The sequence below is a fragment of the Lonchura striata genome, chromosome 8, assembly GCF_046129695.1.
Source record: "Lonchura striata isolate bLonStr1 chromosome 8, bLonStr1.mat, whole genome shotgun sequence".
NCBI classification, from domain to species: domain Eukaryota; kingdom Metazoa; phylum Chordata; class Aves; order Passeriformes; family Estrildidae; genus Lonchura; species Lonchura striata.
Genome location: NC_134610.1, coordinates 15753384 through 15762518, shown reverse-complemented (window position 1 = coordinate 15762518; position 9135 = coordinate 15753384).

Below are 9135 nucleotides of genomic sequence, written 5' to 3'. Positions count from 1 at the left end.
CGCGCCGGGGGGCCGGGGGGGCCCTCGGCCCGCGGGGTGCGCTCCCCCGCCGCTCCCCAGGGCGCCCCGGGGCTCCGGGGCCGCGGCGGGCGTGGGCAGGGCTCGCCGGGCGAGCGGCTCCGCGGCTCCCGCGGGGCCCGCAGGCACATGGGGAGCCGCGGCCCCCCCGCCGCCCCCCGCCGCCGGTGTCGCCGGGCCTCCGGCGGAGCGAGCGGGGTCGCGGCCGGAGCGCCCCGGGAGCGCTGGGCGCGGAGCGGCGGCCGCAGCGGCTCTGCCTGGGATCGCGCTGCGCCGAGCATTACTCAGCGCCCGGAGCCCGAGTCCCGACACGTCCAGACAGGAGCCCGCGGGGGAAGGACGGGGCAGAGGGTGGCAGCGGGGCGGGGAGCCGGCGTGTCGCACGCAGCCTACCGGAGAGGGAGCGGGCGGCGGGGGGGCGAGCGGGCACGGGCGGCAGGAGAGTGGGCGCGGGGCTGGGGGGCAAAGCAGCGTGGGGTGGGCACGGCGTGGGTGAGCGGGCACGGTGTGTGGGTAAGCGTGCACAGCGCGGAGAAGTGTGTGTGGTGGGAACGCTCAGCGCGGAGCAGCGTGCGGAGGGTGCAGGGTAAGTGTTCGTGGTGCGGGGTGAGCATGTGCGGCGTGGACCCGGAGCGCGGGGAGAACCGAGTGTACGTGGCCCGTGGGCTTGTGTGCACGGTGTGGGGGACCGTGCGCGGAGTGGGAGGTGAGAGTGCATGGAGTGGGACCATATTCGTGGGAACTTGGGGGACTGAACGCCGCTGGGAGGAGTGTGCTCAGGGCACCGGGGAAAGGCGCTGTGGGCGTGGGGTTTAGTGGTGTGCGCACGGAAGCAGAGTGCACAGAGTATGGTGAATGTGCATGGCGTGGGATAAGCATACACAAGGTGTGGAGTGAATGTGCTCAGCGTGAGAGTGAGCACCAGGTGTGGGTGAGGGCACAGGGTGCGGAGTGATTGTGCATGGCTTGGTTGAGTGTGTATGGGACAAGGGTGAGTGTGCACAGCAGGCATGAGTAGGGGGGACCTTGTACCTGAGCACGGTATGAAAGCAGTGTACAGGTGAGTGTGCATGGCAGGGGTGAGTGTGCAGGGGGTGTGACGTGTGTAGGGTGTGGGGTAGGGCATGGGGGATGTGAGCGGGCACTAGGTATGGCATAAGGGTGCATGGCATGGGGTGAGTGTGCATGGCATACAGAGAAAGTGTGAGTGGTGAGCGTGAGCTCGTGTGGAGTGTTGAGGGTATGAGCGTTCTCAATCCCAATGCCTGTGTGCACTGTGGGGTTAGGATCCTGTGCATGGGGCATAAAGCGAGTGTGTGCATTGTGGTCAAGTGTGGACAGCGTGGATTGAATGTGATTGAGGCGTAGGATGAATAGGCAGGGTATGAGGGCATGGGTAAGTGTCAATGGAAGATGGAGAGAGTGCAGGGTGTGGGGTGTGTGGGCAGTGAGTGTACCAGCAGACAGGAACTACATGGGGCATGGAGTGAGTGAACACGGGGAGAAAGCTGTGCATAGCATGGAGGAGGAGTGGGGGCAAGTGTCCCTGTGGCCTTGGGGTGTGCAGGGGATGCTGGAGGTTCACAGAGATATCAGAGTGTGCACAGGGGGACTGGGGGTGCTGGCACGAGCTATGGTTGTGCAGGAAGGCATTCCTGATGGTGCAAGGCGTGTGGGTGCCTGTCAGTGTGCACAGGAGTATGAGCGTGAATGGCACATGCTGGGGGTGTAACTCTGTGTGTGTGGGCATGGAGAATGGCCATGTACATCCCATGTGCCAGCTCCCTTTTGGGTTCCCCCAGCCCAATGCCAGGAGAGCAGTGCTGCAGGGCCAGTGCCTGTGGAAAAGTTATGGATGTGGTTCTGCTTTCCCTCAACAGGGCCACCAAGTACTCCCAGCCTCAGCCCAGGGGCTCTCCCAGGTTGGACACCCAATTTTCACCCACCAGCTTAGTTCTCAGGCATGCCTTACCTTCATGGGGTCCCAGTGGGCAGGGTATCTTTCATATGGGAGCTGTGCAGTAGCCTTGCAGGTTATCCCTGTGTCTCCCTGCTGCTTCCTTGGGGACAGGAGGGTGGCCCTAGAAAAGCCCAGGCTCACTCAGCTCGCAGCAAATATGACCTGCCCCAACACAACCTCTTCCCAGTCATGGGGATTAGTTTGGGTGCCCACCATGGGACTAGGGACTTCCACTTGGTGCTGGGGATGGGGGTGGCAGGCAGTACCCTTGCAGGCCCCCACTATCCCCAGCCCACACAGGCTGGTGTTTGGCCATAAACAGCTGCCCAGCAGGTGGCAAAACACTCTCCACCTGGTGGGCACTGTGTATCTCCCCATCAGCACAGCAGCACTGACAGGTGCTATCTTCTCTGCTCGTGTGATGGTTCTTGTTTGCACCAAAGAGGAAAATGTGCTTCCTTTGGGAAATGGGTTGCAATCTGGGGGAGAGCCCTGAGATTATGCTGGTTCCCCCTGGGTGCAGTGGTGTGGCATCACTATTGAGGTTTCTTTTGTAGTGCTGAGGCTGCTGGCTGTTCTCCTGTCCCCAGCTCTGCTTCTGAGTGGGCTTAACCTGTGTGCAGGTATGGACACTGGTATAGGGCCAGCATCTGCCCTTCAACTTCCTTGCCCACACAGTTTAGCAAGAGGCGAGGGTGCAGAAACTTCTATCACTCTGGAAAGGACCTGAGAATACAGAGAGGTTCCTGGCACAGCATCACCTGGCACTCATCACTTCCTCCATAGCTGCTGCCCTCCTGGATCCCCCAGCAAGTGATGTGCAGTGTCCCACAGGAGTTTGGGAATGGTGCCAGGACACCCTTTAGTCACCCGCCACCAAAGGAGGCAGAGGTACAGACTGGTGATGAGAGGTGTGGTGTCAAGGCTGGGCAGAACACACCACCAGACTTCTGGGCATGACACACAATGGTCCCTAACATAGAAGCCATTGCTCCCACCCTCTCCACTTCTCTCACACAAGACCTGGCTCCTGTCTTGAGTTTCCCCTTTACATCCTGGAACACACTGTCTGAACCCTCACTTAGCAGGCAGAGATAGGGCAGAGGAACAGCCTCCAGTTGCAGGCAGCTTCCTGGCTCAGGTGTCCTCAGCAGGTCCTCAGCACTCGTTCTTTCTTGGGCCACCCCAGGGATTACACCCAGGCATGTGCTCTCCTCAGCCTGGACCCACCAGAGATCCCCTGGTGAAAGCAGGACACCTTCCCACCAGAAGCTCCTTCCCTGTGGGGAAGGACCCTTCCTTCCAGGCTTCAGGAGCACAGATGTTTGTGTATTTGTTAGGATCCTGTCCACAAAATAAATGCCAAGGAAAATCAGAGAAGAAGCGCTTTCATCCTTTCATAATCACTTCCAAGAAGGGGTGTCTATCTATCACACTCCTGTTGGCTTGGGGAGGAGAGAGCTGCTGTGTCCCACAGTCTCAGTGCTCACAGCAGGGGCAGGCAGTGGGGGACCTATTTCCTCATGTCCCAGCAATGTCCTGGGGCTGAAGAGGAGCCAGGTGAGCCTTTTGCTTCACCCTTTCTCCTTCATCACACCGGCAAAGCCCTTAAGCACAACATTAGGCACCTGTTGTGGTCCGGGGAACTGGGGGGGCTAAGGAGAGGGCCTGGCCCTTCTGCGCAGGGATGGGTGTAGGCAGGCATGCGAGGCTGGTGGAGGGTGCTTTGGTCCTGATGGGACCATCAAAGCTCAGGGCAAAAAGCTGAGCTTTCTGAGAGCACTACATCTGTTCTTGCCATTAGTAAAGGTCCCCAGTTGGGAATGCAGCACCAGTGGGTCATGGGACCTGTCACCTCCGAACTTCTGTCCCATCTCCAGCACTGTTCAGCTGCCCCACACACTGCAGAGACTAGGAAGGGATGTGGGATGCTGTCAGAGCTGGAATGAAGGTGGTTGCTCCCTAGAGCCAGTGCACAAAAGGTGATGGAGAAATACCTGGTACAGTGCACTTTGAGAATACCCCTTGAAGCTCCCCTGCCCAGGTGAAAGCACTCAGGCAGGTCCCTTCTTTCAGCAAATTACATCATGCCGCAGGATGTGCTTGGTTCAGGAGACTGGGGAAGCATCCATACCTCTTCCTCTCCATCATCCCTTCCCTCCATCCCTCTCTCTCTCTGTCACTCCATCCTTCTTGCCATCCCTCCATCTCTTACACTGCACATCCTCCTGCCCAGCCCTCAGGCTGCCTGCACTTTGTTTTGCTTCCTTTCCCTTGTGCAGGAGCAGGTCCTGCCAGCACCCCACGCCACATGCTCCACACCCCAGGAGAATGGGGCTGGCTCTCCTGCTGTCATCCCCATCAGAACTCCTTTCCAGCACCTCAGCACTCAGCCCATAACTTGCTGGCTCTGTTTCCCCCTTGCCTCCTGGCATATGGCCTCCTCCAGCCCCTTCTTCCTTGTGACAAGCAATTTCCAAGGCCTATGTCCTGGACAGTCATGCAGCTTCTCTAAGGTTCTGTCTCTGTCCAAGGATGACCCACTAGAAATCCATGGCAGGAAAAGGCAGGGGTTGAGACCTCTGTGCATATCATGCTGCTCCTTCTTGTTCTTCCAGACTGGCTGTGGGCCTACAGATGTGACCAGAAAGCAGCACAGGAAGAGAACAGCCTGCTCTGGACAAGCACAGTCCTGGCCATACTCAGCCTTGGAGGGGCTGATGGCCTCTGGGACCAGCAGGGCCAGCCGGTCTTTGTGTGCAGGTGTGGGAAGATGAGGCAGCTCTGATGACACACAGTGGGGCTGAAGGAGTGCAGGGCGGAGCTCTGGGGAATTTTAAAGTGAGAGGAAGCTTGGACGAGGAGATGGTGGAGGAAGGGAAGGTTTGCTGGGAGCCCATGCAGCCATCCACTTACTCAGCTTTTGACATCCCGAAGCACAGCTCTCCTCACTCCCCTGCCTGGCAGCACCCATGGGACTGGAGCGACAGCTACGTGAGTCAGGGCTGGGTGTGGGGTCAGGGTGACCCTGCCTTTTGTGGCAGCATTAGTCACCATGCCAAACATCCCCAGCCCAGCAGCGCTGGAGCCCCCAGCATCACTGCCTTCTTGCTGGCTCATACCCCACAACCTGCCCGAGTCTGCTTGATGTGACTCAGGCCCAGCCCCATGGCCACTGCTCTGGCCTGGCCAGTCCTCCCGGCTGCCCAGGGCTGGCAGAGCCCGGGGCAGTGGCCGAGTGCCAGCACCAGGCTCAGCCACGCCACCCTCACATCAGGGCGGCAAGGCAGGACCTGGCCGCCTCTGGCCATCCCTGGAGCATCCTCGCAGTGAGGCAGATCCTCCCTCTTCTTCCTCCCAGCACCTGGCAGAGGGTGCCTCGATCACAGCAGGGTGCAGGGAAGGGGTTGAAGTCCTGCTGTGGATACCACCCCATGGGGCTGGAGCAGGCCCCCATGCACGCTTCCTCCCACACACCACGGGGACAGGCCGTGCTGGGGGACACCCCATGGCAGAGCTGGTATGACCACGATGGGGGTTCCCAGCCCTTGCATTGCCTTTGGCAGGGAGAGCATGTCCCCAAAAGGGCCAGGCTGCTGGCTGAGGCAGCAGGGAGGTGGCTGGATAAGACTGCCCAAGCACATCTGTGCAGGGCTGCTCCAGGTGTCTCCTGTGGGGAGGGGTGCACAGCCACCAGCATAGCTGGGAGGTGTGGGTCCCCATGCAGAGTGATCAGGGCATGAAGCCACCTCAGCAATCACTTTTCCCGCAGATCTGCCTTCCAGGGGTATGCATAGGAAGATCCCCCTCCCTAAGGGTGGAGGGTGGCTGCTGCCTTTGTTCAGAGTGAGTAATGAGGCCATGGAGTGGAAGATGCTTGGATAAGGTAAGAGGTTGGTAGTCAGAAACAGCACCCAGGAGTGAGGGAGCTTCTGCTCTGCCCTTCTTCTGAGGGGGGAAGCTAAGGGATGCCCTGGTGTCAGGCAGCCCCCTGACAGCCTCCAGAGCCCACTGAACTCACAAACACTGCTTAGTGTGTGCCAGGCCAGCGCAGCCAGTCCCACGATGTTGGACTTATGCGGACAGAGCAAGGCCCAGACACCAGTGATGGAGAAGGTCCAACAGGAAAAGGAATACACAGAACCCTCATGTTCATAGGCAGTGTCTCCAAAGAGCATGTCTGGGGTCCTTGTGCAGCCCATCTCCTGTCCCTCGAGAGATCACACCACTCTGCACTCTGCTTTAGGTCCCAGCATATTCCCTTGTTTGAGTGCTCAGAGATGCTGCAGCAGAGCTGGCCTGGACACCCCCTGTACCCATGTGTCCCATTCCAGAGGCAGCCACTGCACACACTGGAGTCCCAGAAACAGGGCAGAGCCAGGAGGAGCTGGATTGGGTCAGCAGAACCCCCATGATGGGCAGGGATGAGCCAGGCCCTCCTGAGCAAGATGGCATCGCTGTGTGACATCTTTCACTGAGAAATGGAGTGAGGACAGAGCAGGACAGTTACAGGCAGCTCCCTGGAGGGAGCAGCAGAGCCTGGAGAAGTAGAGTTAGAGGCCTCCCGGGAGAGCAAAGCTGGGCAGGCAGGAGCCCTGGCCAGGACCCAGCTCTGCTGCTGGCCGGGCAGCCCCTGCTCAGCCACAAGCAGTGAGCCGGCAGCACAACCACAGGAAAAGGGTTTGACACAGTTTTTGGGTGCCACTGTCCAAGCCTGACCACTCAGCTTGGCTGAGATGGGATCCAGGTTTCTTGGCCTCCCCCTCTTAGGACTTACTTGCATTACTGCAAACTTTCCTAAAGTGCTTCTTTTTTGGGGGCAAAAATATTCTATTTTGGTCTCAGTCCAGAGAGATTTTCTTTTTTAAATTTGATTGAATTAATCTGTCCAGCTGTTTTCAGCTTGGGAAATTGAAGGGAAAACAACATTCTTCCCATTTGGAAAGAAAATGTAAAAAAAAAAAAAAAAAAAAAAAAAAAAAAAAAAGTTATTAACATGACAGGGGTCTGGGATTCTCTCTTCTTTTTTTTTTTTTTTTTTTAATCCAATTATTATAAACTTCCTCTTTTTCCCTTGGGAAGATCCTGCAAGTTTTGCAATGTAAACTGTCCAGTAGCAGGGATCTGGGCTACACACGCACATCTACAACTACAACCTCTGGGCTCTCCAGCTACTTAGTGCACCCACACAGCCACCCTTGTGCACTCCTGCCTTTCACCAGCCCCCTGCCCCAGAACAGAGTCCTGCTTGACCCCTGCCCACAAGAGCACAGGGATGGGAATCAGGGGGTTGTACACACTCACTCACACACTCCTGCGCCCATTCTCCCAAGTACAGTCTCATGCACACCCACATACCCCCCATGCACACACATCCACCTTGCACAGCCCAATGAACCTCCGCGAGCCCCCATGCACAGCCACATTCACAGAGCCACAGAATCATCTAGGTTGGAAAAGACCTCTAGGATCATTAAGTCCAACTGTAAGCATCAAACTGCCATGTGCACCACTTAAAAAATGTGCCCACTCCCTTGTTCCCCATGCAGCTCTCCATCTCACCCCATTCCCACTCCCACGTTCCTCACGGATCTGCCATCCCACCCCATTGTCACTCCCACGTTCTCCATGCATCCCATCCCATCCCATCCCATCCCATCCCATCCCATCCCATCCCATCCCATCCCATCCCATCCCATCCCATCCCATCCCATCCCATCCCATCCCATCCCATCCCATCCCATCCCATCCCATCCATCCCTCTCCCACTCCCCCGTCCCCGTCCCGTGCCGCAGCGCCCCCTGGCGGTCTCCTGCCGCCCGCTCCGCCCCGCATCCCGGGTTGCCACGGTGACAGCGGGGATGCTGCTCCTCCAGGCCGGGAAGGCTCGAGGGGTTCCGCAGGCTGGGTCTTGAGGGCTTCAGCAGGCTTTGGGGGCCTGGACGGCTGCAGGACTTCTAGGAATCTGGGGGACTCCTGGGGCACTTCTGGAGAGATGCGAAGTAACTGCCCTGAGGGACTGCTGGGGTGTGTTAGGAATTTGGGGTGAGGTCCTATTGGATGTGGAGCTCTTGGGGAGCTGTGGAGGTCTGGAGAACTGGCAGATTTCTAGGGGGCTCTGCTGGCTGTTCAGCCCTCTCCAGACCACTGGGCCAGTCTGAACCCTGACAGGCTACTGGCAGCATTTGTCTGTGTCAGGGCTTCTGGCTATCAAAGGAATGGATTTGGCTTTGCCAGATCAGGAGCAGTAAGGAGCTGTGGTAAGGAACTGTCAGCCCCCACAAGACCTGTCCCTTTTCCCCAGCTGCACAGAGAACAAGACACACAGCCCAATTGGTTTGCACACCCATGAGAGGCTCACAGACACAGTGCACAGGTAACCCGTGGATGTGCAGAGGAATTACCCCACAAGTACAGACCGTGTGCTTCCTCATCACAATTTTGGCTTCTGTATAGTCCATCTTTCAGGACACAGATCAGACACCTTACTCAAAAGTACTAAATCTCTTCCCAGGGATCCATTGCCACATCTCCACAGCCATGTCCATGCAGCCCAGAGCATGAAAGCAGCCCATTGTGGGGGAGATGAGACAGAATCCAAAGAAGTAACTTGCTGATGGCTGGAGCTCATGCTGAACATCTCACAGAGGGCTTCAGAATCCCTCTATAGATGGTCTCAGCTATCATTCCAGAGGACAGCAGGGATTACCTAAAGTTTAACAGGACCTGCCTGAACTGACCTCTCCTAACAAGCAGTCCAGGCCATGGGGTGTGCTCAAGTGCATCCAATTCAGAGAGACCTGCAGAGCCTACAGAACAGCTCCACACATATTTCAGCACACAGCTCCTGCAACTCTCCAGCTCCCTTCCTGGAGGACCATTTTGCACCCACATACATCCTCCCTGTCTTAGACACAACTGAAGAGACATAATATCACACGTGAACATACTCTCACACAAGCACACATGGGGACAGTGTCACTGACACACACACACACTGGCAATTTGCTGTGTATTCATCGAGATGCAGGAAAATACACAGGCCAACTTATTTACACACCCACGAGGGGCTCACACACAGTGATGGGTTGTACAAGCTCACATGCACACATATGGTCATGAACAAGCATAAACATGCTACCTGTGCATGCACATAC